The sequence below is a fragment of the Lactuca sativa genome, chromosome 3 (assembly GCF_002870075.4).
Source record: "Lactuca sativa cultivar Salinas chromosome 3, Lsat_Salinas_v11, whole genome shotgun sequence".
NCBI classification, from domain to species: Eukaryota; Viridiplantae; Streptophyta; class Magnoliopsida; order Asterales; family Asteraceae; genus Lactuca; species Lactuca sativa.
This window is the reverse complement of record NC_056625.2, coordinates 148,424,016-148,451,813: the sequence shown is the minus strand read 5'-3', so window position 1 is coordinate 148,451,813 and position 27,798 is coordinate 148,424,016.

The window sequence follows — 27,798 nt, the reverse complement described above, 5'->3', positions numbered from 1 at the left end:
ACTAATATTTCTCATTGTGATTTCAAACACTCATTCAAACTGTTGGGCTATGGTTAGTTAGTCCATGGGTCACTCTCACGTTGCTTGCAAATTGATTCTTACCATCTTTCTTGTCTTTATAAACTTATAGCTGAAGGATGCCTCCTCGCAAATCTCCTAGGAATAGGAATAATCCTGCACCTCCATCGCCTCCACCACCTGCAGTCATCGATACTGCAGCCCTGAATGCTGCTGTAGCTGTAGCAGTGGCAACTGCCATGGCTCAGTATCACTCATCAGATGCTAGCAGAGGTGGAACCCCTGTTGAATCTATTCCAGTCGAAATCCCTGTGCGCTCGAGAGAGTGCTCTTACAAGGATTTGACAAACTGCAAGCCGAAGACTTTCTATGGCACCGGCGGAGTCATTGCTCTCTCGCAATGGTTCGAGAAGACTGAATTAGTCTTCGAAATCTGTTCGTGCCCTGTTGCGTGCAAAGTGAAATATGCCGCATGCACCTTTGAGGGTAAAGCCCTAACGTGGTGGAACGGCCACGTCAAAGCCCTAACTCTCGTCGTGGCTAACGACATGGGCTGGGAAACGATGAAGGACCTCATGACTGAGGAATACTGCCCGAGGGGCGAAATCCAGAAGTTAGAACATGAACTCTGGAATCTGACCATGAAGGGCACCAACGTGATCACTTACACTACCCGATTTAGCGAACTGGTGGCCCTCTGCCCCAATATGGTTCCCACTGAAGGGAAAAAGATCGAACGGTACATATGGGGGCTAGTGCCTCCGTACCAAGGGAATGTCTTAGCATCCAACCCCGCTACCTTCGACAGTGCCAAGCGATTGGCACAAAGACTCATTGATCATGGAGTTAAGACCCCTGCAACCACAACCACCCTAGCCATCCCAGAACCCTCCAAACCCGCTGGCACCAAGCGGAAGTTTTGGGATGAGAAGAAGAAGCAGCGAGCTGCAAAGAAACAACAAATCGTGGCAGTGCATGCCACGGTAACCCCTACTGCTGTTACTGCTCCGGGGAAGCAGTATGCTGGAAGTTTGCCGAAGTGCAACAAATGCAACTTCCACCACAACGGCGCCTGCCGTGAAATGTAGTGTTCTATCTGCAACAGAAAAGGACACACCGTCCGATTCTGTAAGTTCCCGGCACAACCGATCTCCCAAGTTCCTGGCTCAGGCGCGAGCCCAACTTGCTATGGATGTGGCGAAACAGGCCACTTTAAAAGGGACTGCCCCAAGGCGAGGAATACTAGAGGAGCAGGGAGGGTACTAGCAATAGGCCACGGGGAAGCAGTAGCTGACCCGACAGTGGTGACTGGTACGTTCCTCCTTGATAACTCCTATGCATGCATTCTGTTCGATAGTGGAGCAGAGTGAAGCTTCGTAAACCACAAATTTGCTCGCATGCTTAAGCAACAACCACACGCACTTAATGAACAATTCACAGTAGAAATGGCCAATGGGAAAACTAAAAGTACTAATAGCAAATACTTAGGTTGTCTTCTAACCTTAGATAACCATTCATTCCCAATCGACCTTATGCCGGTCTCAATAAAAAGTTTCGACGTTATTATCGGCATGGATTGGTTAAGTCTAAATCGCGCTGACATCATGTGCTACGAGAAAGCAGTCCGACTAAACCTCCCGTCTAACGAAACTCTTATAGTCTACGGCGACAAACCTGGTGCGAGTCTTCGCATTATATCTAGTATTCAAGCACAGAAATATCTGCGCAAAGAATACCACTCATTCCTTGCTCACGCCGTCGACACGAACCTTGAAACGAAAGAACTAAAGAACCTCCCAGTAGTGAGCGACTTCCCCAACATTTTCCCAGAAGAACTACCCGGGTTACCTCCGCAACGACAAGTCGAGTTCAGAATCGACTTAGTCCCAGCAGCTACCCCAGTAGCCAAGTCGCCCTACCGTTTAGCACCAGCCAAGATGCAACAACTCTCTGGTCAACTTAACCAACTGCTCAGCAAGGGCTTTATAAGACCAAGTTTCTCACCTTGGGGAGCACCGGTCTTGTTCGTTAAGAAGAAAGACGGATCATTCCGTATGTGTATTGACTACAGAGAACTCAACAAATTGACGATCAAGAATCGTTACTCTCTGCCACGCATAGACGATCTATTCGACCAACTGCAAGGGGCGAACTATTTTTCCAAGATTGATCTGAGATCCGGATATCACCAGTTACGAGTGCTCGAGGAGGATGTGCCAAAGACAGCCTTCCGAACTCGTTACGGACACTACGAGTTCGTGGTGATGCCATTCGGGTTGACCAATGCGCCTGCAGTCTTCATGGATCTGATGAATAGAGTATGCCGACCTTACTTAGATCAGTTCGTCATCGTTTTCATTGACGACATCCTAATGTACTCCCGAAGTAAGAAAGAGCATGGTGATCATCTGCGACAAGTTCTAGAGACATTACGAAAGGAGAAACTTTATGCGAAGTTCTCGAAATGTGAATTTTGGATCCGAAGAGTCGAATTCTTAGGAAACGTGGTAAGCGAAGAGGGAATCCACGTGGACCCATCCAAAATAAAAGCCATTGAGAACTGGTCAGCACCAAAGACGCCTACAGAAATTCGTCAATTTCTAGGTCTCGCTGGCTACTACCGCAGGTTCATTCAGAACTTCTCACGAATAGCAAAGCCTCTTACGACTCTGACCCAGAAAGGCGTGGCCTTTGACTGGGAAAAGAAACAAGAAAGAGCATTCCAAACACTCAAACGAGCCTTGTGCACCGCACCAATACTATCCCTTCCCGAAGGGATAGAAGACTTCGTAGTCTATTGCGACGCATCCAATCAAGGGCTCGGATGTTTTCTGATGCAGCGAGGTAAGGTCATCGCCTACGCCTCGAGACAGTTGAAGACACACGAGGTTAACTACACGACCCACGATCTTGAACTAGGTGCAGTAGTGTTTGCTCTGAAGATCTGGAGACATTACTTGTATGGAACGAAGAGCACTATCTTTACCGACCACAAGAGTTTACAACATATTTTCGATCAGAAGGAGCTCAACATGAGACAACGACGGTGGGTCGAGCTACTCAGTGACTACGAATGTGGTATTCGTTATCATCCGGGTAAAGCCAACGTAGTAGCAGACGCCCTAAGTCAGAAAGAATATTCTGGTCGCAAGGTCAAGTCATTATCAATAACCATCCATTCACACCCGACTAAGCAAATTCAGGCGGCTGAACTTGAGGCCATGAAATCTGAAAATGTGTCGAGTGAATCCCTTAGGGGAATGGACAAGAACTTTGAAGACAAGGGTGACAGAGCTTTATATTTCATGAACCGAATCTGGACACCGAAACACAGTGGGTTCCGAGACTTGGTCATGACCAAGGCGCACAACACTCGGTATTCCGTCCACCCAGGTTCAGATAAGATGTATATGGATCTTAAAAAGCTATACTGATGGCCTAATATGAAAGCAGAGATTGCTACCTTCGTAAGTAAATGCCTTACTTGCGCGAAGGTTAAGGTCAAGTACCAGAAGCCCTCTGGGTTACTGCAACAACCAGAGATTCCAGAATGGAAGTGGGAGCGGATCACTATGGATTTCATAACCAAGTTGCCCAAGACGACGGGTGGACTTGACACCATATGGGTCATCGTTGATAGGTTGACCAAGTCTGCACACTTCATGCCTATCAAAGAAACCGACAAGATGGAGAAACTTACGAGAACATACATTAGGGAAATTGTACGGTTGCATGGTGTACCTATTTCCATTATCTCCGATAGAGATAGTAGGTTCACCTCAAGATTTTGGCAATCCCTACAACATTCCCTAGGAACAAGGCTGGACATGAGCACAGCCTACCATCCACAGACAGACGGACAGAGTGAGAGAACCATCCAAACACTGGAAGATATGTTGCGAGCCTGTGTGATTGATTATGGGAAAGCATGGGATACTCATTTACCCCTTGTTGAATTTTCCTATAATAACAGTTATCACACGAGCATCAAGGTTGCTCCATTCGAAGCTCTCTACGGCCGAAAGTGCAGATCCCCTCTGTGCTGGGCTGAGGTGGGTGATACCCAATTAGCTAGGGGGCAAGCTTCCGACGGTACTCTCACCGGTACGGAAATCATTCGGGAAACGACAGAGAAAATCGTTCAGATCCGTGAACGATTGAAAGCCTCTAGAGACCGACAGAAGAGCTACGCCGATAAACGAAGAAAACCTTTGGAATTTCAGGTGGGAGACCGAGTCCTTCTCAAAGTCTCACCCTGGAAAGGCTTGATACGCTTCGGCAAGCGTGGGAAGCTAAATCCGAGGTACATAGGGCCTTTCGAGATTCTTGCCAGAGTCGGCCCCGTAGCTTACAAACTCGACCTACCCGACACACTTCGTAACGTACATTCTACATTCCACGTATCTAACTTGAAAAAGTGTCTGTCCGACGAGACTCTCGTAATCCCACTCGACGAGATCGAGATCAACGAGAGCCTCAACTTCGTGGAAGAACCTGTAGAGATCATGGACCGTGAGGTCAAGCAGACGAAACAAAGCCGTATCCCTATCGTGAAGGTTCGCTGGAACGCCAAGCGAGGACCGGAATTCACTTGGGAACGCGAGGATCAGATGAAGTTGAAATACCCTCATCTTTTCGCTTAATTGTTTGTAACTTTTATTTGCTTAAATTCTAATTTCGGGACGAAATTCCCTCTAACAGGGGGATGATGTAACAACCCGAAATTTCCATTTGTACAAACATCATCTATTCAATAGAAGCTAGTTCATTTTCAGTGATTTTCATACTTTTCTGAGCAAGTCTATGTACATTAGGGTTTATGTTTTAGGAGATATCAGGAGAGTGGATGCTCCTGGTTTTGTGAAATTTGGGCATTTCAAGTTTCAAAATGTTACAGTCCAAAATCAGGAATAAAAATATTTTCTGTCAAAATATTCCAGGACTATAAATAGTTTTCTGAATTAAATAAATTCATTATTTACAATTCCAAATAGAGAAAAGCTATATTCTCTCTGACGGATCTTCGGGTTTTCATCCCATATTGTGAGTCTACTTTACTAAATGTGTTTCATTACTTGTTAGATGCTCATTAACATCAATAACATGCTTAGATTACAAGATCCGGGAGTTTACCGCCCAAGAACGTTCTTGGGGGGTAAACTCCAAAACGGAGCCTAAAGGCTTCCTAGACCCGATTCCTTGCTAGACAACTTGTAAAGGACTTTGTGTATGATCTTTATAGGCTAGAAATCATCCAAGAAACCCAAGTAATTGGAGTTTACGGCCAAGGAACTTCCTTGGGCCGTAAACCCCTTTTCAAGGGCATTTAGTGCCCTAAAACTTCCCCAAATGCTTAAAGACTTTAACCCTCAAATGCTTGTGCTTATTTAGGACATCAAAACCCATCAAAATCACTAGTTTATAGGAGTTTATGGCCAAGAACCCCTCTTGGGCCGTAAACCCCTTTTTCTAGGGTAAAAAGCATTCCAAACACACCTAAGGCCTTAAGACAATTTACCTTGAACACATGGGACTTGAATGGAGAGTAAAACACATCATAAACACTCCTTAAAAGGAGTTTACGGCCAAGGAACATATCTTGGGCCGTAAACTCCAAGTAATGGCACAAATGTGTGCCTCTTGTCCCCATTAGCCTTAGATAAAATCATGGAAGCCATCCTTGATGTGTAAGTGCCTCAAAACAATTAAAAGCCATCACCCCATAGGAGTTTACGGCCGTAAACTCTAGGGTGAATGGACTTTAGGCCGTAAACTCCCCTATGGAGTATTCTAGGGCCTTAAACTACTTCATGTGTTATTCCAACAAAGCTAGGAGTGTTCTAGGATCAAGATAGCACCATAAAACACCCAAAACCACCATGTGAGGAGTTCACGGCCATAAACCCATGAGTTTACGGCCGTAAACTCCAAAGGGTGGGGTTTGTTGGGTGGTGAACTCTTATGCAAGGCCATATGATGTTTCAAACCCCTTTGCCTTGTCCCGTAGCAACTTAGATGCAACCATTTGGACCTTAAACACTTATAAAAAGTGTTTACATGTTTTCTAAGCGTCTTAACTTATTTATTAAGTTATTATTTGTCTAATTAGTTATATATATGCTTATTATATGATAACTAGGCTCGTGCGTGTAAACAAGTCTCCGTTTGCCATCTAGCACGGTATCCGACACTGCAATTCAAACAGCTCACCACAAGTGAGTTCATACCCCCTTGAATCAACCTTTGAAATGATTTTAAATGTTTTAAACACTTTATGGGGGGAATACAAGTCAAAATACTTATAGTTATTGTTTCAATCACATGTGATTGCATTTAATGACATGTGATTAATAACTAGGAAAACAACGATTCTTACCACTGTTCAAACTGTTTATCAAACTGCTTTACATTGAAATGTTTTACAAACTCTTTTACTATCCAAACTTACTTATAGACTGTGATTCAAACAAATGATTCTTATACTTAAACTGTTTTATCAACTTATGCCTTCAAATTGTTTTATAGATCGACATCAAGTCGATCTTCTCTTGAAATTATATTTATGCTTCAAATGTTTTATGAAAACTTATTTATGATTTTATATATTCAATTGCATGCCCATATATGTATAGATGTATAAATAATGTTTAAAGGACTTAGGAAGGCCATCCGCCCTATTTCCTTTTCGCGCCTTGAGATGTGGTCTGCTGGGATTTCGGGTCACCATCCGAAGGTCGTTTCAATATTACTTATATATCATATATACATATATAGACATAAAAGTACTTCCATATTCATACTTATCAGCACATCAATAGTTGGTTACCATCGGGGTAACACAGGAACATATACAGATATACTAGAAACAAGTACATATACAGTTATACTAGAAACAAGTACATATACAGATATACTAGAAACAAGTACATATACAGATATACTAGAAACAAGTACATATACAGATATACTAGAAGCAAGTACATATATAGTTATACTAGAAACAAGTACATATACATATATACTAGAAACAAGTACATATACAGTTATACTAGAAACAAGTACATATACAGTTATGCTAGAAACAAGTACACATACAGTTATACTAGAAACAAGTACATATACAGCTATACTAGAAACATGAACATATACAACTATACTAGAACGAGAAACATTACATATACATGAATAAGTTAATAATTGTGATCCACTGTGTCGGAGCATGCCTTAACTGTCATGGCCCGAGTTGTAGCCAGAATTCTCTTGGAGGGAGAGCGTGAGTTTGCGTATAGATCTATACTGGATTGACTATCCTACACCTTGCTGCTAGCTACAGCCGGACCTGCAGGTCTGCGGGTGCCAAACGTCATTTCTTTTCTTACGATCATTCATTATGTCGTTGTTACCAGTCGATAGCATGGTGCAATTTATCACAATATACCTTAATATAAATCCGGTTTAAGGTAGTAGTATTTAGTACAGCAGTAGTTCTTATTATACAAAACTACAGTACTACAATGATTTACCCATTACATATTTTAGTGATAACCTCACTTAAGCATTAATGTACAAACTATATTTTAACAAATGATAGTTATACTTGGGTAATTACACACTTTTTACAACAGACGAGTTTACAAAACAGTTTAGCCTTGGTAGAAGGTTACTTTTATAGAAAATATAGGATTTTCTGAGAGATTCAAACTTTTACAAACACTTTCAAACAGGTACTTATACTTTTACAAACTTATACATTGAGACAGGTTCAAACGTTTTTGACAACAAACATTGACACTAAAATACTTATGAAATCACCAGCTTAATGCTGATAAACTCTTTCAAAATAACTTGTATTCTCAGGTCATCAGTAGACAGGTACCGAGGCCAGCTTTTGAGAAGATGGAGTGCATTCAAGACTCATCTCATATTATTTTGTGTTACATTATTTTTGGTGTCTATAACTGTACAGAACACACTTGTATTAAAATTATATATTTAATGCAATGGATGATGTTGTTTGCTTATTTACATTTACTGTGTTGTGATACTATACATGACGTCCTCCGCCCCAGAACGTTTCCGCCGTTCTTGGTTTTGGGGTGTGACATATATGCCTTAGAGTGCACGGAGTAACCTAAGAATATTCCTTCATCAGCCTTAGCATCAAAATTGTTTCAATTCTCTTTAGAGTTGAAGACGAAGCATCTTGAACCGAACACATGAAATAATTTCACATTCGGTTTGCGATTGTTCAAGATCTCGTAAGGAGTGATAGAGAATATCTTGTTTAGATATGATATGTTCTGAGTATAACAAGCAGCAGCAATAGCATCATCCCAGAAATATAAAGGCAAGGAAGTGAAGCATAACATCGTTCGAGCTGCTTCACACATAGATCGGTTTCGCCTTTCAATGATTCCATTCTGCTGTGGAGTATATGGAGCCGAGAAATTATGAGTTGTTTCCTTCTCAGCAAGATAATCTTCGAAATCCTTGTTCTTGAATTCCAAGCCATTGTCACTTCTTACGTTACGAACAACTTTTCTCAGTTGAACCTCAACTTGCTTTATGAAGAGCTTGAGCTTAGGAGTAGCTTCTGATTTTTGCTTCAAGAAAAACACCCATGTGAACTTAGAGAAGTCGTCCACTATAACCAGAATATACTTCTTCCCACCAATTCTTTCAATAGAAGAGCGGCCACATAGATTAATGTGCAATAGCTCCAATGGTTCTGTCACCTTTATATTCATAATAGAGGGATGACTTTGTCTACTCTGCTTTCCCATTTCACAGGCTGCGCATAGATGTTCTCTGTCGAATTTGAGAACTGCAAGACCTCGAACATGATCTCTCAAAACTAGCATGTTGATATCCTTGAAGTTAAGATGAAAGTGTCTTCGATGCCATAACTAGCTTTCATCTGAGTGAGCCTTCGTTAGCAAACAGACTGCTGGTTTCCCTCGAATTGGATTGAGGTTTAAAGGGTACATTTCCCCATTTCGCTTCGATTTCAATAGAATGTTATTTGACTTCTTCTCAACAATCTCTAAGCCTTCATCATCAAACGAGACTTTCAATCCAGTCCCAACCACCAGTTGTGATACACTGATATGGTTGTGCTGCAATCCTTCAACATATGCGACCTTTCTTATACAAAAATTACTATTCGTAATCATTCCGTACATCAGTAAGAGAGAAATTGTGAACCAAGCCTTCAGAGCCTCGTGTCACTTTAAGTTTTATGTTAACAAACTTCCATGCTGGATAGGGCTTCAGAACCTTGACAGTTGTGATCTTCTGCGAACTCCAGCTCAAGTACTGGGGCTGAGCGAACTCTAGATAGAACTCTAACATATCCTGATCCACCTTTAGGTCTGGAGATAGGACGACAACAGTTGAGTTGAAGCAATGAAAGATGAATCCCTTTCGTGTGATTGGCTTATCAAAACAAACACAATAGGATTAAAAACACGGAATAGAATCAAAGTAAGGCTTATGATTCAAATATAGTCATGCCTCAGCAGAGCTCGATGAATACCTTCCACTGTAGAGGCGAGCTAGGGTTTACAGTACTTGTGAGATAAAATAATAAAAGCGTTACAAATAAAGGATGCATGCATGCACCTTAAATATCAAAACCCTAGATGAGTAACATGCACGGTTGGACAGGCCTAAACAGGAAACCAAAACTGGGCTAAGGACCGAGCCCATGACGCAACACTATAAGCCCAACACATTATTTATAGTGAACTAGTATATCTAGCCATACAAGATATACAACTATAAATACAACGGGACTAAAACACTCTAACTAAAGTATACTTTAAAAATATAAGTATTTTATAAAAGTGTACATATATACATACATATTACAAAATAATTTTATAACAAGAAGTTTTTAGAAGAGTAGGACATCACAAATAAACCTAGATAGTTATGTGATCATATCTGGGATAAATATAGCCCGATCAACTATATTTATATGAGATATGACCAACATGTGTGTAGGAGTGGTCGAGGTGGACAACAAATCTAAAACTTACCGACATTATACCAAAAAGCTCTAAGAACTAACCCTAAAGAATTAAAATACGACAAGAGTATTTTAGCACATTATAAACATTTCATGTATTTCTCAGACTTACTTTCTCGCATAGACATGATGGCAGGTTTCCATAACCCCAGAGATCCCTACTTCCCCAACCAGGGGAATGAAGGGTGGATTGAGGAGAATCCTGAGGAGGATCCCGAGGAGATCATGGAAGAGGGGCCAGAGGAAGAGTTTGAAGAAGAGATATAGGAAGAAGAAGAGGAATTGGAGGAGGTGGAGTCGGATAAAGAGTCCGAAGTTATAAATCCTCCTTATGTTGCTCGAGTCCTTGTGTATCTTTTGGGCCATAATGGACCTATTCCCCACTGGGTGGAGGATTTTGAGAGGTAGAGTCAACATCATAGGCAACACAAACCTTTTTGTATGGAGCGAGGTTTTTATAACCTCATCTATGGAGCATCCACCGACAGAGCCCTCCTAATCATGATCCAACGGATCTCAGATATTGGTGACCAGACTAGGGCAATGGTGAACTGCGTACCAGAGTTGGGAGCCACTACAGAAATCACGAATGTGCACACTCGAGACCTGGATAGGGACTGCTATCCCAAGGACATACTCATTGAGGACCTTACCATCGTCCGAGCGGAGGTAAGGGAATATTAGGAGAGGCATGCAACTCTTGAAGAGAGAGTGATTGCAGCCGAGTGTAGGTTGGCTAACCTACAAGGCGCTTGTACTTCATCCCAAGACCACAAAGGACTACCCGTCATGAGTAGGATTCATCGTACTCACAATTTGATGTAGACTAGGTTTATGGGTATGCGTTAGTGTAACCCCTTTTCTATTTCCTGTATGTAGGACCAACCCTACGTCTAAGTGATTACACTATTCAGAGAGTCGTTATGCTGCCAAATTTTCGATGTACTGTAGATCACTTTAGAGGTCAATTTTCGCAAAACCATGTACTAGTACCTTATCATTAATGAAATAAAAATGTATTTTTGTTTTGTTGGATGTTGTTATCTGCTATGTTTTCTCTTTTCATTATTATTTGGCATAATAAAGTTTGAATTATAAGTACAAGAAAATCACCATAACAACTAGAAACAATGGAGTTCTATTACAATAATGTCTGAGCCATAAATCATATCAAAAAACTAATAGTCATTCCACCTTGTCGTAGAAAATGTCGCCCCGTAGACACAACAGGTGCAAGAACAATACATCGGCACCACAACCACCGCAGACATAAATCATATCAAAAAACAAATTGTCATTCCACCTTGTCGCAGAAAATGTCACCCCGTAGACACAACAGGCACAAGAACAATACATCGGCGCCACAACCACCGCTGCCTCCCTCACAAATGGATATTGTAGTGTTCCAAGCTACAATGTGGCTGCTGTTGTAGCCCAAATAAGCGGTAGCAGCAATGGAGCTGGAAAAGGAATAAACAGTTCCAACCAAAGTGAAAACCAAGGGCACCCAAGGGAATGTACTTATAAAGACTTTGCAAACTGCAAGCCCAAGCCCTTCAATAGGAGCGGTGGCGTCATTGCTCTGATGTAGTGGTTTGAGAAGACAGAATCAGTATTTGAAATTTGTGCTTTCCCAGAGGAAAGGAAAGTCAATTTTTGTAACGAAGTGAAAATTTAAATAAAAAAATTCATTTTTTTTAAAATGCATACTATTCATAACATATCGTGTAAAAATCTCTTTTATTCAATTACAAAGCACAACTCCATTATTAATCCAGGATCCCCCTAACTCTTTCTCTGGTGTGTACAATCAAGTTGGTGCTGTCCCGTGATCCTGAGATGAAATCCTGAAACACATAACACATTACACGGTAAGCACGAAGCTTAGTGAGTTCCCCAAAATACCACATACAACACATTTAGCCACCCAAGACTATAACTATGTTTTACCCTCTGGTCAATGTGTCTCAGTGGGACCCTCCAGTTCCATAACTCTGTGGACCCTCTGGTCCTAACTCTATGGACCTTCCGGTCCTAACTCTGTAAACTCTATAACATACATAGCATAAATCACATAGAAATAATGCAGTGTATCACATCAAATAAATGGCATACAAAATACTCTGTCACATAACTCTAATTACCACTCTAGGTAAATTATAGTGAGAAGACTCACCACAGATGAAGAATAGCTCCTTTAGACACTATTGATACGCACCGGCCTCTATCTCTGTGCCAAATCTACAATGATCTCAAATTAGGATCTAAGTCCCAACCCACATTCTCTAGTTCTAAAAGTAGTCCACTAACTAGCCCATAAATAACCCCAAAACCCATTGGGCCCACCAAGGCCCAATAATAAATGGACTCTCCCGAGGCCCAAATCTCAAGTCCTAGAGGCAAGCCCAACTCAAGGACCCAAGGCACATATACATATTCCTCTGGTCCAAATCTCTAGAACAACAAGCCCAAACGCCAGGCCCAATGCTTAAAGCAGTGTGTGGGATAGAGTGTTGGTGCACCAAATTGGTGATGTTTCGAACCCTAAGTGGGGGAAGATCGGGTATTTTGTTTAGAGGATCATAGATCTGTTCGAGATCGGTTAAAGATTTGGATATAGAGACCTGGAGTGTGGATTAATGTCATCAGGGTTATTGGTGTTTGAAGCGAGGTACAGAGCGAGATAATGCATGTGGTATAAGTTTGGTAAAGGCTGAATGTCTCCACGACAAGTGGCCATCGGTCGGAGACTTTGTGATGGATAGGAATTCATCGAGGTGGTTGGATCGTAGGGTTAGTTCAGCAGTGGAAGAATTCTGGTTCAAATGTTTGGGCTGTTATGAAGTTGGGGAAGGGCAGAAGTTGATTTTTTGGCAACTAATTCCAGGGTCGTTATGAGTATTCTAGCATGAATTTGAGCATTATAGGAAGGAGTTTCGGATTGTCGTCAACATGTTCTGAGTCATTGAAAATCCCTCCTTGTTGCAAGTGAGAATTGGGATATTCTGAAAATATGGATTGTCTAATAGGAAGATCAGTGGCTGAGGCAAAAACATCGTGAGGTTCTATGGTGGTGTGTCGAGCATCTATGATTCTAGCGGGAGCCCTTTCGGTTAATGACGGCAAGTGGATTATTTAAGACAATGGATTGCAGCAAGGAAAGGTGTTTTGTTATGAGGATTTTCTTCAGTTACAGTGGTGCATAATTCGGGTAGGTGCATACACCTATCTATGGATGGTCCGCAAAGCATGAGTTAATGATCGCAGTGTGGCGTCGATCTGAGGATGAGTTTGTGAAGTGGTAAGAACTAGTGGGGTGAGACTGCAGAGAGCTGCAGTTCAATGAGTTAGTGCAAAGGGGTGTGGTTATACTATGGGGAGCTGTAGTATCCACCGGATAGCGAGAAGGTGTGGCGATGCTGCGGGAAGTCGTGGTATTCGCCAAACGGAAAGGGTGTTGTGATGCGATGGGGATTCGTAGTACTCACTAGTCAGAGAGAGGGTATTGTGATGCTACGGGGAGTCGTAGTACTCACTAGTCAGAGAGAGGGTGTTGTGATGCTACGGGGAGCCGTAGTACCCACTAGTCAGAGAGAGGGTGTTGTGATGCTACGGGGAGTTGTAGTACTCGCTAGTCAGAGAGAGGGTGTTGTGACGCTACAGGGAGCCGTAGTACTCACTAGTCAGTAGGAGGTTGTTGTGATGTTATGGGGATCCGTAGTATGCACTAGTTAGCAAGAGGTTGTTATGATGAAGCACTTTTGTTCAAAGCATTACACATAAGAGTTTTAGGCTTGAATAGCCCTAATTTATGAGTTTTTGGGAGCCTGGTAGTCGGACCAGGGGCGGGACTGGGGTCTCCTCAATGATCGGGAATCTTTATATTATGAGTAAAGTGTGGACATCGCAACCCGAAGGAATTAGATAAGTGAAGTACGTATGGGTTGCGAGTCACAAGTCATGAGTTGAATGGTTCATTGGGACGAGTGGTTCCAACTTCGAGTCGGACCAAACTCTCGAGTTGAGTTGACTCCTGGTGGTGTGATGGATAGACGAGATGAGATTCTGGAATCGGAGGTGGGTTCCATGTGAGGGGTATTCTTTGTCATCCGATGTCCTAGACCTGAGTAGGTCAGGGCCTTGGTTGGGGAGGTGCAACGGGATGCACAGAACTATTGGGCAGTAATCAACAGAGTTCAGGGGTGATCCGATCTTCAGTAGAGTTGTAGTGTTTGCTTGAGGGAAAGCGAACTGCGTGACTTGTGCGTCACTACGAGTTGAGACAATTATTATAAGATGGGATTCGGTGAAACCTTTTTGGTGATGGGATGGGTGAGCTTGAGGTTCATCTATTAGGTTTATAAAGGTCAGAGAATATTCTCAGGTGAGCATGATGTTTTTCCTTGTGTCCAAGATTAGAAGTTTTGGGTTCATCCTCTTTAATGGATCCTGATGATTACCCTTGCAGTGGGTCCTAGAGAGAGAGGGAGATTATGACCTTTCTGTCCATTTGAGATTGCGATCGGGATCTAGCAGGGAATCAGGCTCCCCCACTTAGGGTTCGATGATCTCCCTGACAGAGATCAAATAACTCCAAATACCCGAATCTCATAGGAAATCCTCAAACCTTATCATCATGACTGCCTCTAGTCATTCAGAATCTCACATCATACCATCACCGGACCTCCCAAATGTCCAGTATTAACCTTGACTCCTAATCTGGAAATAATGAAATATCGTACTCCTCATCCTCGACTCCTCGCCCAACGCTCCGACACGTCCCTTATCATAAGAGAAGAAACCACATTTTCACTCTCTATACTCATCAAAGACAATAAGAGTCACCGCCCTTATAAACTCCTCTTGATCGTCCAACGTTGCAGCTGACACATGCCCTACTATACTCAAATAGGGTTTATCCTGGTCCTTGACCATCTCAGTCCCCACTGACAACCTGCTCAAGCTATATCATTCCCTCGCGACAGACCTACTGCTAGATACTCTGATTGTAGATCACCATCAGTGCAATCCCACAGGGCTCACCCCCAACTCAGAAAACCGAAATCTCAACACCACTTATGTCTCCCTCAAGAAATGGAAATAGCACCACTCAGGTCACAGAAGGTGACATCTCTACTATCGACCGGTTACCCTGCTCAGACCGTATTCCTCCATAACGCACTGTCCCTACTCAACTCTGAGTCTTGCGACACTACTGGCATATCACCAACAATCCTCGGAGCTAACTCGATTTCCCTATCAACGGATACACCACTAAAACTCCTTCATCTTCGCCTTCTGGACCCATACTGTTTCACATCCGACCGTGGTCTAGATAATCACTACGGAATAACCGGTAAATCCAGAAGCATTAACCGCCAGATATCATGGTACTCGAACCATATCCTCTCTACTCAACCTGCCACAAATCATGGTACTCGTACCATGACATCACCTCTCGATGTGATACCAATCATGGTACTTGAACCATGACATTAACTCTCGATCTACTACTAATCATGGTACTCAAACCATGACATCACCTCTCAATTTGCTACCAATCATGGTACTCGAACCATGACATCACCTCTCGATCTGCTACCAATCATGGTACTCGAACCATGACATCACCTCTCGATCTGCTACCAATCATGGTACTCGAACCATGACATCACCTCTCAATCTGCTACTTAGAACCTCTGGAATACTCCCCGCACCGAGCATAGGTCCTCTACTTTTAGTAGTACGGGCCCATACTACCTACCACATCTACCCATACTCTATACACGGACCATCCTAGATTCACTAAGTAGCTGCTCATCCTTCTCTTCACCAATCTCAACACACATGCTCGCTCCCTAGCAAAATGCTCTACTCTGTCAGCGTACTTATCTGACTAAGGTCACTTCCTAGGCTCTTCATAGGTTCTCACACTTCTCCGCCATCAGCTGCTAGGAAACTCCTTATCATTCCAGTCATCCACCTCCTGAGTATCGTCACATTCACTTGGTAGCTGACTCCCATCATCGGCTATTCCACAAAGCACGAAGCAAGCAGCATTCGGGCGTCGAATAAACACATATAACCCGCTTTAAGTGATAACTCCACTAGCTCTACTTATACTCAAAAGATATCACCGAACTCTGCAACTCTACCCCCCGAGGGTATCTAGCTACTCTCTCGGTAGTCTTCACAAATGCTCATCTAGGTATCTCTCCTAGATTACTCTTCTACCCAAATCCCTCTCTACGTAGGATTCCTGGTGGATACTCTAACTCAGCACATACTCGAAAGTGCATCAAAGATAACAGCAACACCTAGGCTAAGGCATCACAAATCAGGCTACTCTAGTCTTAAAATATAAAATACCTAGCCTATCTCTAACATGCATAATATCTCATAACATATTTAATAACACAAAAGTAAGGGTATTTTGGGAAATCACCGTTCGGGCTCTGGCTGATTGTACACACTGCTCCTTCCTGCATTCTCTTAAAAACTCTTGCTTGTTTTAGAAAAATCATTTATTTTGAAAATTTTGCTCACTTCCTCAGTTTGAGTCCAGACATACCCGAAGGTACATCCGAATCCCTCAAACCAAGGCTCTGATACCAACTTGTAACGACGTGAAAAATTTAAAACAATTTTTCATTTTTTTAAAATGCATAGTACTCATAACATATCGTGTAAAAATCTCTTTTATTCAATTATGAAGCACAACTCCATTATTAATCCAGGATCCCCTAACTCTTTCTCTGATGTGTACAATCAAGTCGGTGCCGTCCCGCGATCCTGAGATGAAAACCTGAAACACATAACACATTACACGGTAAGCATGAAGCTTAGTGAGTTCCCCAAAATACCACATACAACACATATTAGCCACTCGAGACTATAACTCTGTTTGACCCTCTGGTCAATGTGTCTCAGTGGGATCCTCCAGTCCCATAACTCTGTGGACCCTCTGGTCCTAACTCTGTGGACCTTCCGGTCCTAACTCTGTAACCTCTGTAACACACATAACATAAATCACATAGAAATAATGCAGTGTATCACATCAAATAAATGGCATACAAAATACTTTGTCACATAACTCTAATTACCACTCTAGGTAAAGTATAGTGAGAAGACTCACCTCGGATGAAGAACAGCTCCTTTAGACACTATTGATACGCACCGGCCTCTATCTCTGTGCCAAATCTACAATGATCTCAAATTAGGATCTAAGTCCCAACCCACATTCTCTAGGTCTAAAAGTCCACTAACTAGCCCATAAATAACTCCAAAACCCATTGGGCCCACCAAGGCCCAATAATAAATGGACTCTCCCAAGGCCTAACTCTCAAGTCCAATAGGCAAGCCCAACTCAAGGACCCAAGGCACATGTACATATTCCTCTGGTCCATATCTCTAGCACAGCAAGTCCAAACTCCAGGCCCAACGCTTAAGGCCCAGTATAAGATTTAGCCCAAAAAGTCCACAATTGGGTTACGTAGGGCGTACCTGTGGAGAGAAAAACTTGGAGACACACTTGAACAAAAGTTAGAACAAGTATATTGCGGAATAGAGTTAATCTCAAAGGATCTAAAAGCTCAACAATAATATAGTTAGAGTTTGGAAGTTAGTTGCGGAATTTAAAGAAATAGAAATGACAATAATTGTTATATCAAGAATACACTTAAGCTGATTCGTAACAAGGAACGCATTCACTCCAAGTTAATAAGGAAGATCAAACTTAGTGATTATGTCTTACAGACTTGCTACAGAGAGAGGTTATATTCAGATATGTTTAAGTAACAGATGAGAGTAAGAAGAGTAGAAAGATAGAGAAATGAAGAAGATAACTTAGAGAAATATATTCAGAATAAGTTCATAAGTTATTAGTAAGGAGTAAGAAGTGTATTCGATACAAGAGAATGAGTCATTATTTATAGAGACTCTGAACTAGACTAAGACTCTATAAGCAGCCGTGCAAGGCATACTGGAGAATAGAGTGAATTACATAAAAGACAACTAAAGTAATCTAGTAGACTGCGGTAGCAAAAAAATTGGTTGCGGTTACAGTTGCAGAATTGACTCCGGGTGCTGGATTGGCTACGGGAGCTGAACCGTTGCGGTAATAAAGAGAAGGTTGTGGTAGTTGAGTTCAAGAGGGTCACTTTTATGATTAAACAATTTCCCCCTAAGTGACCTCTTTAACTCCGGTTCAGCTATCAAGTTTGAGGAACTTGATCAAAATCCACCAAAATTTCCCAACATTCTCCAGCCATGTAATTCTCTTTGTAATCTCAAACTTCACTTCTGCAGTAGTATGCTTTGATTTTTCCACTACAGTCTGGCAGATGTCAAGTTGTTTCTTTGGCAGGCAGTGCATGGCATTCATCAGAATGAAGTATTTGATGTTGTCTGTCTTCCGTTTGAATATGATGCCAAGTTCCGGGAAGTTGGTTGCGCCTAGTGATCTTTCTTCATGGCCTTCGGTAAGCATTGGCATAGGTTCAAGTGGTGGAAGGTCAAATCTCTTGAGGATGGTGGGGTAGATGTCCGCGTCAATCTTCGCAAAGTCATAGACTGCGTCCCTTCAGAAAGAGTTGACTTTTTCAAGCGCTATTTGCATCTTGGGATGCTTTTCTGCCTTGTTCTGGAACACCCTGGCAATAAGAAAAATTTCTTCTGGATTAATGCATGGGAAGTCTGCCTGGGTACAGATGTAGTCATGCTCCCTTCTGGTGAGAGTATACTGGACAAAATCAGCCTTCATGAACTTCCGCATTTTGTAGTTCTTGACTGCGGATGGTCTGTCGTTAGACCATATTTTGTCAATGGAGGAGGAATGTTTGGCATAGAAACGGTTTAATCTCTCAAACTCCATCGGCAGTCTTTTGTGGGTAGGAAGGCTGCTGTCAAATGGCTCAAACACTACAAATTATTTGGCATTTGGTGAAATTAGGATGTCCCAGTACCCATCAACAGGGGGTTCAGCATATGTCAGATGCGGTGTATAGTCTTCATCCAGCAGCCTGCGGTGCAAATTGACCCATGAGTTAATTAGTGACTCATCAATCATGGTGTCGAATCCGCACTCTATCCAGATGAGTTCAGCTAACTTGGCTGCTTTCCAGTCTTGTTTTCTTTGAGTTGTGGAAGGGGAGTCTGTGGAGCTTTCGGATGACATGTTCTCCTCTAAAGTTTTGAAGTGAAGAGGAGTATCATTCTTTTTGGGTGTGTCTTTAGGAGGTGAAGTGGGGGGAGTTGGAGTATGTTGAGATGGTTGCGGTGAAGACCGGGGCATTGGAATTTTTTCAGTGGTAATGGGGGGACTCTGATGGAAAGAGGCATTAGAGTGGTGGACTTCTTCTTCTTCTTCACTTCCCCCTCTTGAGGAATGCAACCCTGGTGCTTCCTCTAGCCATTGCTTTAGTGCATCCACCTTGGCACAAACTTCATGGAATTGAGCTTTGAGTGTTTCTACTAATTGGGAATTATTTGGGATGGTAGGGTGGAAGAAGAGCTTGTGTATGTCTTTTGTAAGCTGGAGGATCTCAGGACCATGGAAGTTGAAGGTAAGGGATTTCTAGAGTCTATTAATTGTAGCTTGAAGAACAGAGATAGTGGACTCATAAGCAGTATGAGTCTCATCTATCACTTTCTGAGATTGTGCAGCTTGATCCGCGATGGCTGCTTGAAGATCCTTTTAAATTGCGGTCACTTCAGAAATAAGGCGTTCCGCTGCAACCATAAAGTCTTGATAATCGGTCCTGCGGTTGTTATCAAGAGATCGGATCCCCATTTCAACTTTGAGAGAGATGCACTCACAGCCATATGCTCTCTCGTCTCAGTCTTTCAACTCGCTCAATTCCGGATTGCGGTCCTAGAATATCTGCAGATGGAGGTTGGGTGGGTGTAACTGCAGCCAAAATCTGATCAACCTTGGCTTGGAGATTGAGGAATTCCTTCCCAGTGACCGCATCCTTCTTCTTCTTCTTCTTCTTTTCCTTGGGCTTAGCAATGGAGTGTTGAGAACCGCTGGACTCTTCTTCTTCTTCGAACATCATAAGGTCTTCATCGAAAGGATTCGGTTTGTTGACCTCTTGGATGTCTTCATCATCAAAACCAAAGGTAGGTGTTGAGCTGAGTTCAATTGTTGGCTCTTCGTCTTGAGATGGGTTGACTGTGGTAGGTGGAACAAAAGTTGAAGTAGGAGGAACCTTTGAAGTAGCTGTGGCTGCGGCTGTAGCTTGAGCTTTTAGCAAGGTGTCTGCCATTTGATCCATCCAGGTTTGAACCTTTTGGATTGTGGCAGCAGTATGGGCATTGCTGATGGCATTTGCCCAATACTTGGCCATAGACATGATTTCTTTTTCCTTCTATTGTTGTTGTTTGACCTGCTCCCCTTGGGCTTGGAATGCTCTTTTAAAAGCAGCATATTTCTTGATTTTGGCATCAGTAGTGGGCTGATACTGACTCCAAGAGTCACTTGAATCTTCGCCCTCAATTGGTTCTGTTCGCACCAAGGTGTCCTTTGGCTTCACGGATCCTTGAACATTAGTGCTCACCGAGCCTAAACCACCTGATAAAGATGTAAGCAGAGTAGGAGTTCCTGGACTTCCTTGGTCTCCTTGACCCGTGGTCATGTCTGGCCTCGGCCCAGTTCTGGCATGGGCGCAAGAGATGCCCTGCGGATGTAGTGGTGTTTGAAGTGTTTGGGATACATGCAAAAGGATGGAGTCTAACTCCTCAGAAGTAAAGGTATGCAGCCGGGAAGCCCTGGAGACCTTAGGGTGGTATTCGAGTGTTGTATTGAATGGATGTGCGGCCATCCCAAGGACTACCGGAGCCTGTTGAGAGGCTGCAGTATCAGTCCAATCATTCATTTGGCCAATGGTTTCGGTTGTCTTTCTTTTCTTGAGGATAGCTATAGGTCATCTATCTTCTTCAGAATAACTGGTCGAGACAGTGGTGAGTTCGGTTTTTCGTTTCTTTGATGGTGCGGTTGGTTTTGGGGCATTATTCTTGGGTGTGTTAGTTTTCTTTTAAGATGGCATGGTTTTTCTCCGTTGAGAAAGGTTAGAAAGTATAGTGGCAGAGGGGGCTGCGGTACCCTCAGGGAGAATGGTTGTAGAAGGAAGAGGTGGGGTAGAAGGGTATGGGATAATACCCTCGGTGGCCTCTATATGATCTGAGACATCAGCAGTCTCGAGACCAAGCAAGTTAAGAATGTGAATGGGGGGCATGCGGATAGGTCCAAATAAAGTTTGATCAGAAGAGGGATTGTACCTTTTGACATCCTTAGTGACAAAGAAGTTGATGTCACTGCCCATGTCGATACCAACATCCGCATGTAGATCAGAAATACAGAAAGACCAAAATCGAGAAAAGGTGAGCTCGGTTGGGTTCTCTCTGGGGTGCTCTTTGGGAATGTATTGGAGGAAGTCATCCCAAAGAGTTTGGCCATAATTGACATCGTGGCCGGTGAAGATGCTCCAGACCAGTTCTAGCAGCTTTAAACCCATATTGTCGATGCCTCCGATTCTGCTGGATAGACAGCGGATGACAAAGTGGCATACGAACTGCCAAACCATATGCAGTTGGTTCTTCTTGAACTCACCAATCCCTCGGATCGGTTTCTGATAACCCGTTTGGTAGAGTGTGGTGGTGATGTCAGATAACGATGGTGTGAAGATCTTGATGGAGGGATGAATTAGAAGGTTTATGGCAGTCAAGAACTTCTCTTTGGTCAAGATGACCAAAGAATCATTGCTGAGGTTAAGATGCACTTCTTGTGGGTTTTCCAGTGGTTTGTATGCAGAAAGAGCACACTTGAAGAGTGTAGAAACAGGAACAACATTAGTGAATGCGTCAAATGGGCCAAACAAGATATGGTTCTTGAGATAGTTTATCATTAGTTTGGTTGGGGCATTGTACGACTGATGATCTTCAAACACTACTCTGAAGTTGCTTGAAGCAATCATTGGAGATGTGGAACCAGTTGGATTCATCGAGCCTGAAGCCTTGGATTGCTTCTTTGATGCACCTGATTTTGCCATTGACAGATGAGAAATTGGAGTTCTTAAGAGCTCAATGGAGTTTGGGAGAGATGAGAGTATAATCGATTAAACAGAGAGGGTAAACGATTTTAGAGAAGAAGATGGGTTTATAAAGGAGGTAAAAGGATTTTAACCCTAGGTAAAAGATAGAAGGGGGTAAGAAGTTGAATGGGATTTTTTGGATGGAATCAATGATTATGGGATTGAATCTCAGCCACACGAAGATGAAATGGGTTTTGTAGAGATTTTTGAAAGATCTGAAAAGGGGTTTGCATTTAATGGCGGATTAGACGCATGGTAGAATGTCAGATAAACATGGGGTGATGAGAGAGAAAGTTGTAACTGATGGGACGTGGTTGGGAGAGGAAAAAGACAAGTTGAGGATGGATTGATTTGGGAATCATTCTTTTTGTCATCATCCCTAAAATAGGTCTGATCCGGGGTTTATTCAAAAAGGGAATGTGACAGTTTCTAAAGGGAATGTTTGTATTTTATTTAATGAAGGATCATTAAATAGCACACAAAGATTAGAGAGTTAATGGTTCTATTGGAATTTATTTAAGGCGATTGCGGATGAAGTCATTATTGCGGTTGAGAAACTTCATCGCGGATGAGCAAAGAAGGATTTCAGAGAGAATCTGTGAGAAAACACTTGTCCAAAGGTTAGAAATAAAAGATCATTAAAACCCATGAGAGATACGTATGACATATGGTTGCGGTACCTAGATTGCGGTACCAAAACCATCTCATATGTAATTCTCAGTTAGAACCGCAAAGGAGAGCAATGATGGTCTGCGGTAGCTAACACTTCATAAAGAATTGCGGGTCCGGATTCAACATTCCCAACATTTGTAAGAATGCATTGAGTTTTCTAGATTCAAGAGCTTTTGTGAAAACATCAGCAATCTCTTCATGAGTAGGAACAAACATGAGTTTAATATTACCTCTCAGAATATGATCTTTGATGAAATGATAATGTAACTCAATATGTTTTGTCTTGGAGTGCTGAATAGGATTATAAGAAATCGCTATAGCACTTTCAGAGTCACAGTAAATTGGTATCCGCAGCATTGTGTACCCGTAGTCTAACAATTGTGTCTTCATCCAAAGAACTTGGGAACAGCAGCTGTGGCCACATATTCTGCTTTTATAGTAGATAGGGATACACATGTTTGTTTTCTTGAAGACCAGCTTACAAGTCTTCCTCCTAGGAATTGGCATCCACCTGATGTACTTTTTCTATCGAGCTTGCAACCTGCATGGTCCGCATCGGTGAAGGCTTAAAGACTGAAGTCGTTACCTGCGGGATACCATAAACCCATTGATTTGCTTCCTTCAAGATACCGAAGAATTTGTTTGGCTGCGGTGAGGACATTAGTGAACCAATGATACCTCTATAACTCTTGTGATCCACAGATTCTCCGGAGGGATCACCAGAGATCTTATAACTGAAGACCATAGGGACCTTAGCAGAAGAGCAGTTGTCCATTGAATATTTCATCAGAAGTTCGGTGGTGTATTTTTCTTGATGAATGAAAATTCCTTGCTGAATTTGTTTGACTTGAAGACCTAGAAAGAAGTTAATATATCTATTCATGCTCATTTTGAATTTGTTGTTCATGAGCTTAGCAAATTCATCTACCATGCCTTGATCAGTACACCCGAAAATGATATCATCCACATGTATTTGTACTAACATAAGGTGGTCACCATTTGCTTTTCCGAATAATGTGGGATCAATCACTCTTCTTTTGTACCCGGATGAGACAAGAAATTCAAAAAGTGTCTCATACCAAGCTCTTGGGGCTTGCTTTAGACCGTAGACTGCTTTTTCAAGCTTGTAGCACTGGTCTGGAAATTCACTATTTGCAAATCCTGGAGGTTGCTGAAGATAAACTTCTTCTTTTAGTTCACCATTTGGAAAAGCACTCTTAATGTCCATTTGGTGTACCTTGACATTTTTGTGGGCTGCGTATGCTAAAAAGATCCGGATGGCTTCCATGCGTGCTACCGGAGCATACGTTTCATCGTAGTCAATGCCTTCTAGTTGACTGTAGCCCTTGGCAACAAGTCTTGCCTTGTTTCTGATGACTGAGCCAGACTCGTCTAGCTTATTCTTGAAAACCCATCTTGTACCAACAATAGTATGACCTTGTGGAAGAGGAACAAGTTGCCATACTTTGTTTCTTTCAAATTCTTCTAATTCTTCTTGCATTGCAGCTATCCAGTCTGATTCAAGCAAATCTTGTTTGATCATTCTAGGTTCGACCGTAGACATAAAAGCTACATAATGGAGTGATCAGATAAGTCCTTGGAAGACCGAGTCTGGATACCTACGGATGGGTTGCCAACAATTTGACCTGGTGGGTGGTCTTTTGTCCATACATGAAGACGTGGCATCAGATGATCAGCAGCTGTGGTAGAAGGGATATCTTGGATGTTAGTGGAATCTTCGGTTGGAGATGGCAGTTCCCCCTGGACTTGAGAACATCCTGCTGAATCATCTTGATCTATTGAAGCAAAATTTTCTTGAGGAATCGGCAGAGATTGAGGTTCCCCCTGGATTCTGGATGGGAGTTCCTTTGGAACCTGAGAATGTTCCCCCTGGAATGCAGATGGGAGAGTGACAATTCTAGGATCAGATCTAGTGTCAATATTCTCTATGAATTCATCATCTGAGTCCTCCGAAGGTTCGTTTGATGGTGAAGCTTCACTTCGGGCAGGAATGTCAGCAACATCAGGTACTGGAATCTCAACGGTTGCAACAAGATCCAGAGTAGATCTTTCCCCTTCAACCGGAGAGGTGGAAGTATTGAGCGATACTACTTCAGATAGAGATGGTCCAGATATGTCGGCATGTTGCTGTTGAGCTGTGGGTGACACCAGACCTTCGGATAGCTTTGCCGTTTCAATGGGATCAAAAATTTCATCATAGTTGATTTCAACTAGATTCAGAGGTCCGGAAGCAATGCGGATATGAGAGCCATCAAATTTCACATCAAAGCTTTCAATGATCAACCTTGTTCTTCTGATGAGCACTCGATATGTAGCCTTGTTAGTAGAATAACCAAGGAAGATACCTTCGTCAGACTTTGGTGCAAACTTGTTGAGTTTGTCTCTGTTGTTGATCACGAAGCTTCTACATCCAAAGATATGAAAGAAACGAACATTGGGTTTGCGATTGTTGAGACCTTCATATGGTGTTTTATTGAGACGCTTGCACACGATACTACGGTTTTGAACAAAGCATGTGGTTGCTACTGCTTCGGCACAGAAGTAGAGAGGAAGTTGGGCGAAGTTAAGCATGGATCTGGCTGCTTCAACGAGTGTGTGGTTTCTTATTTCTACTACACCATTTTGTTGAGGTGTATAGGGTGCTGAAAAGTTGTAAGAAATGCCTTTGGAAACTAGGAAACTGTTCAGAAGATGATTTGTGAACTCAGTTCCATTATCACTGTGGATTCGTCTGACTGGAAGCTTGATCTGAAGTTCGATTTCTTTGATGAAGTTAATGAAGATTTGTGGTGTCTCTGATTTGAGTCTGAGAAAGAAGACCCATGTGAAGCGTGTGTAGTCATCAACAATAACCAGTATATATTTTTTGTGGTGAAGACTGGCTACGGTTGAGGGACCGTAGAGATCAATGTGTAATAGCTCCAGTGGTTCAGAGATAGAAGAATCCATTATCAGAGGATGACATGCTTTTGATTGTTTACCGCATTCATACGCTGGACAAAGAGTATCGTTGCTGAATTTGAGAATGGGGAGACCACGGACTAATTCTGCTGTGATGAGGTTGTTGATGTAACGAAAGTTGAGATGAGCTAGCTTGCGATGCCATAGCCAGCAGACTTCGGATACAACTTTGGACAGAAAACACAGCTGCGGTTTACCAATGATGAGAGAAACATCCAGTGGATACATCGTGCCTTCGGAGCGAGATTTAATTAAGCAAGTGCTTCGATCACTTGTCATTATGTAACAGAATTGATCATCAAATTCAACACGATGTCCTGCTTTACATAGTTGGCCAACACTGATAAGATTGTGTTTAAGGCTTTCTACATAAGCCACCTTCTGAATGGAAAAGTTCCCCGTAGTGAGAACACTGTAACCTCGGATGACATCGTCTGCATTGTTGCCAAACGTGACATTTCCACCATTGCATATAGGCCTAAAATCCCGAAGGTACTCTAACCTTCCGGTCATGTGAAAGGAGCAGACACTGTCAATTAACCATTCTTCTTCTTGTTCCTCCTTGCACAAAGCCTGAGAATTACACGGTTAGTTTAGGCAACCCAACAAGTTCAGAACCAGGGACGATTGATACATTCTTAGATGATGCATGGTCCGAGGTTGCATGAACAGGTCTTTTGTAAACTTTTAGACCTAATCCTGGGTGTTTGTTCAGATTTGGATTATTACGAGTGATGAGTTAATAAACTCTTTGATCGTTTAGATCTTTAAACAGATTAATCATAAAAACGTAAATAGAAATATCAAACACAAGAGTGAATCAAAATATGCCAACTGATTCAATAGATTCAAGCCTCAGCAGAGCTCGACAAAGAACTTCCGATGTAGATGCTACTAGGGTTACAAACGATAAAAATAATATCTGTGAATAATCGACTTCAAAATGTACGTACTAGGATGCATGCGAGCATCAATATATAGTAAACCCTAGAATATAAAATCACGGATGGATAGGCCCAATCCGGTTACAAAATTGGACTAATGAACGATCCCAAGACGCAACACCCAACGGACCCTACAATCTCCCCCTTTGCGTCAATTGGAGTGAGACTCTACTTTAACTTGCTGGGTCCAGCTGCAGGAACTTTCTTTGTGGTTTCGAATAGACGTGGAATGAGGGCAAGGATGGTCTGTCTGAAGCGAAGGTACCACTGGATCATGTCATCAAAATACTTCTTTTCATCTGCAGAGTTCTGCTTGCATCGATTGATGATCCCTAGAACATGTTCCAAGCACGCAGTGGTGTACAGATGCTTATCTGCCAAGGCGAACAGGCATTTTTGGCCTTCGTTCCTTGTGAACATGACAGAGATCCGCTTCGAGTCGATTCTTCCCATCTACATCATATTTAAATCACTTGCAGAACCAACAGGAGAGATGGTAGGCTTTTTCTTGAAAATACTTGCGATCTCCTGATCCATCTTGGCAACCTCCATGATGTAGCAAACTAGCATCCATTTAAAGTGATCGATGATTGGCCCATATTCAACTTTGTTGGTGAGGAGGATGTTGTGCAAAATGATCCAATCATGTGGATTCAGGTTGGGAAGATCAGCAAGTGAAATAGCATGTTCAGTTTTAGCAGACCCCCTCAGCACTTTGAACCGAATGTTTGTGAAGTTCCCCTCCCGAAACAGTTTGAGGACCCGAACGTTAATGATCTTCTGAGCACTCCATGTCTGATAATGAGGCTGAGCAGACCTCAGATAGAAGTCAACGAGCTCTCTATCAACCGTTGGGTGGGGATGAGGCACATCAGCAACATGAGAGAAAGCATGAAAAATGAAGGCCTTTCGGGTTAAGGGCATGTCGAACTGAGAGTCGACAGAATTGACCCTATCCAAGGAAATCAACGGTTCGATCCATAAGATGCTGGGAGTATCAATGGATTCTTTGATAAGCTTCTCGAGAGTCCATGGAGGAAATAGAGCTTTTCGACTCTCAAGA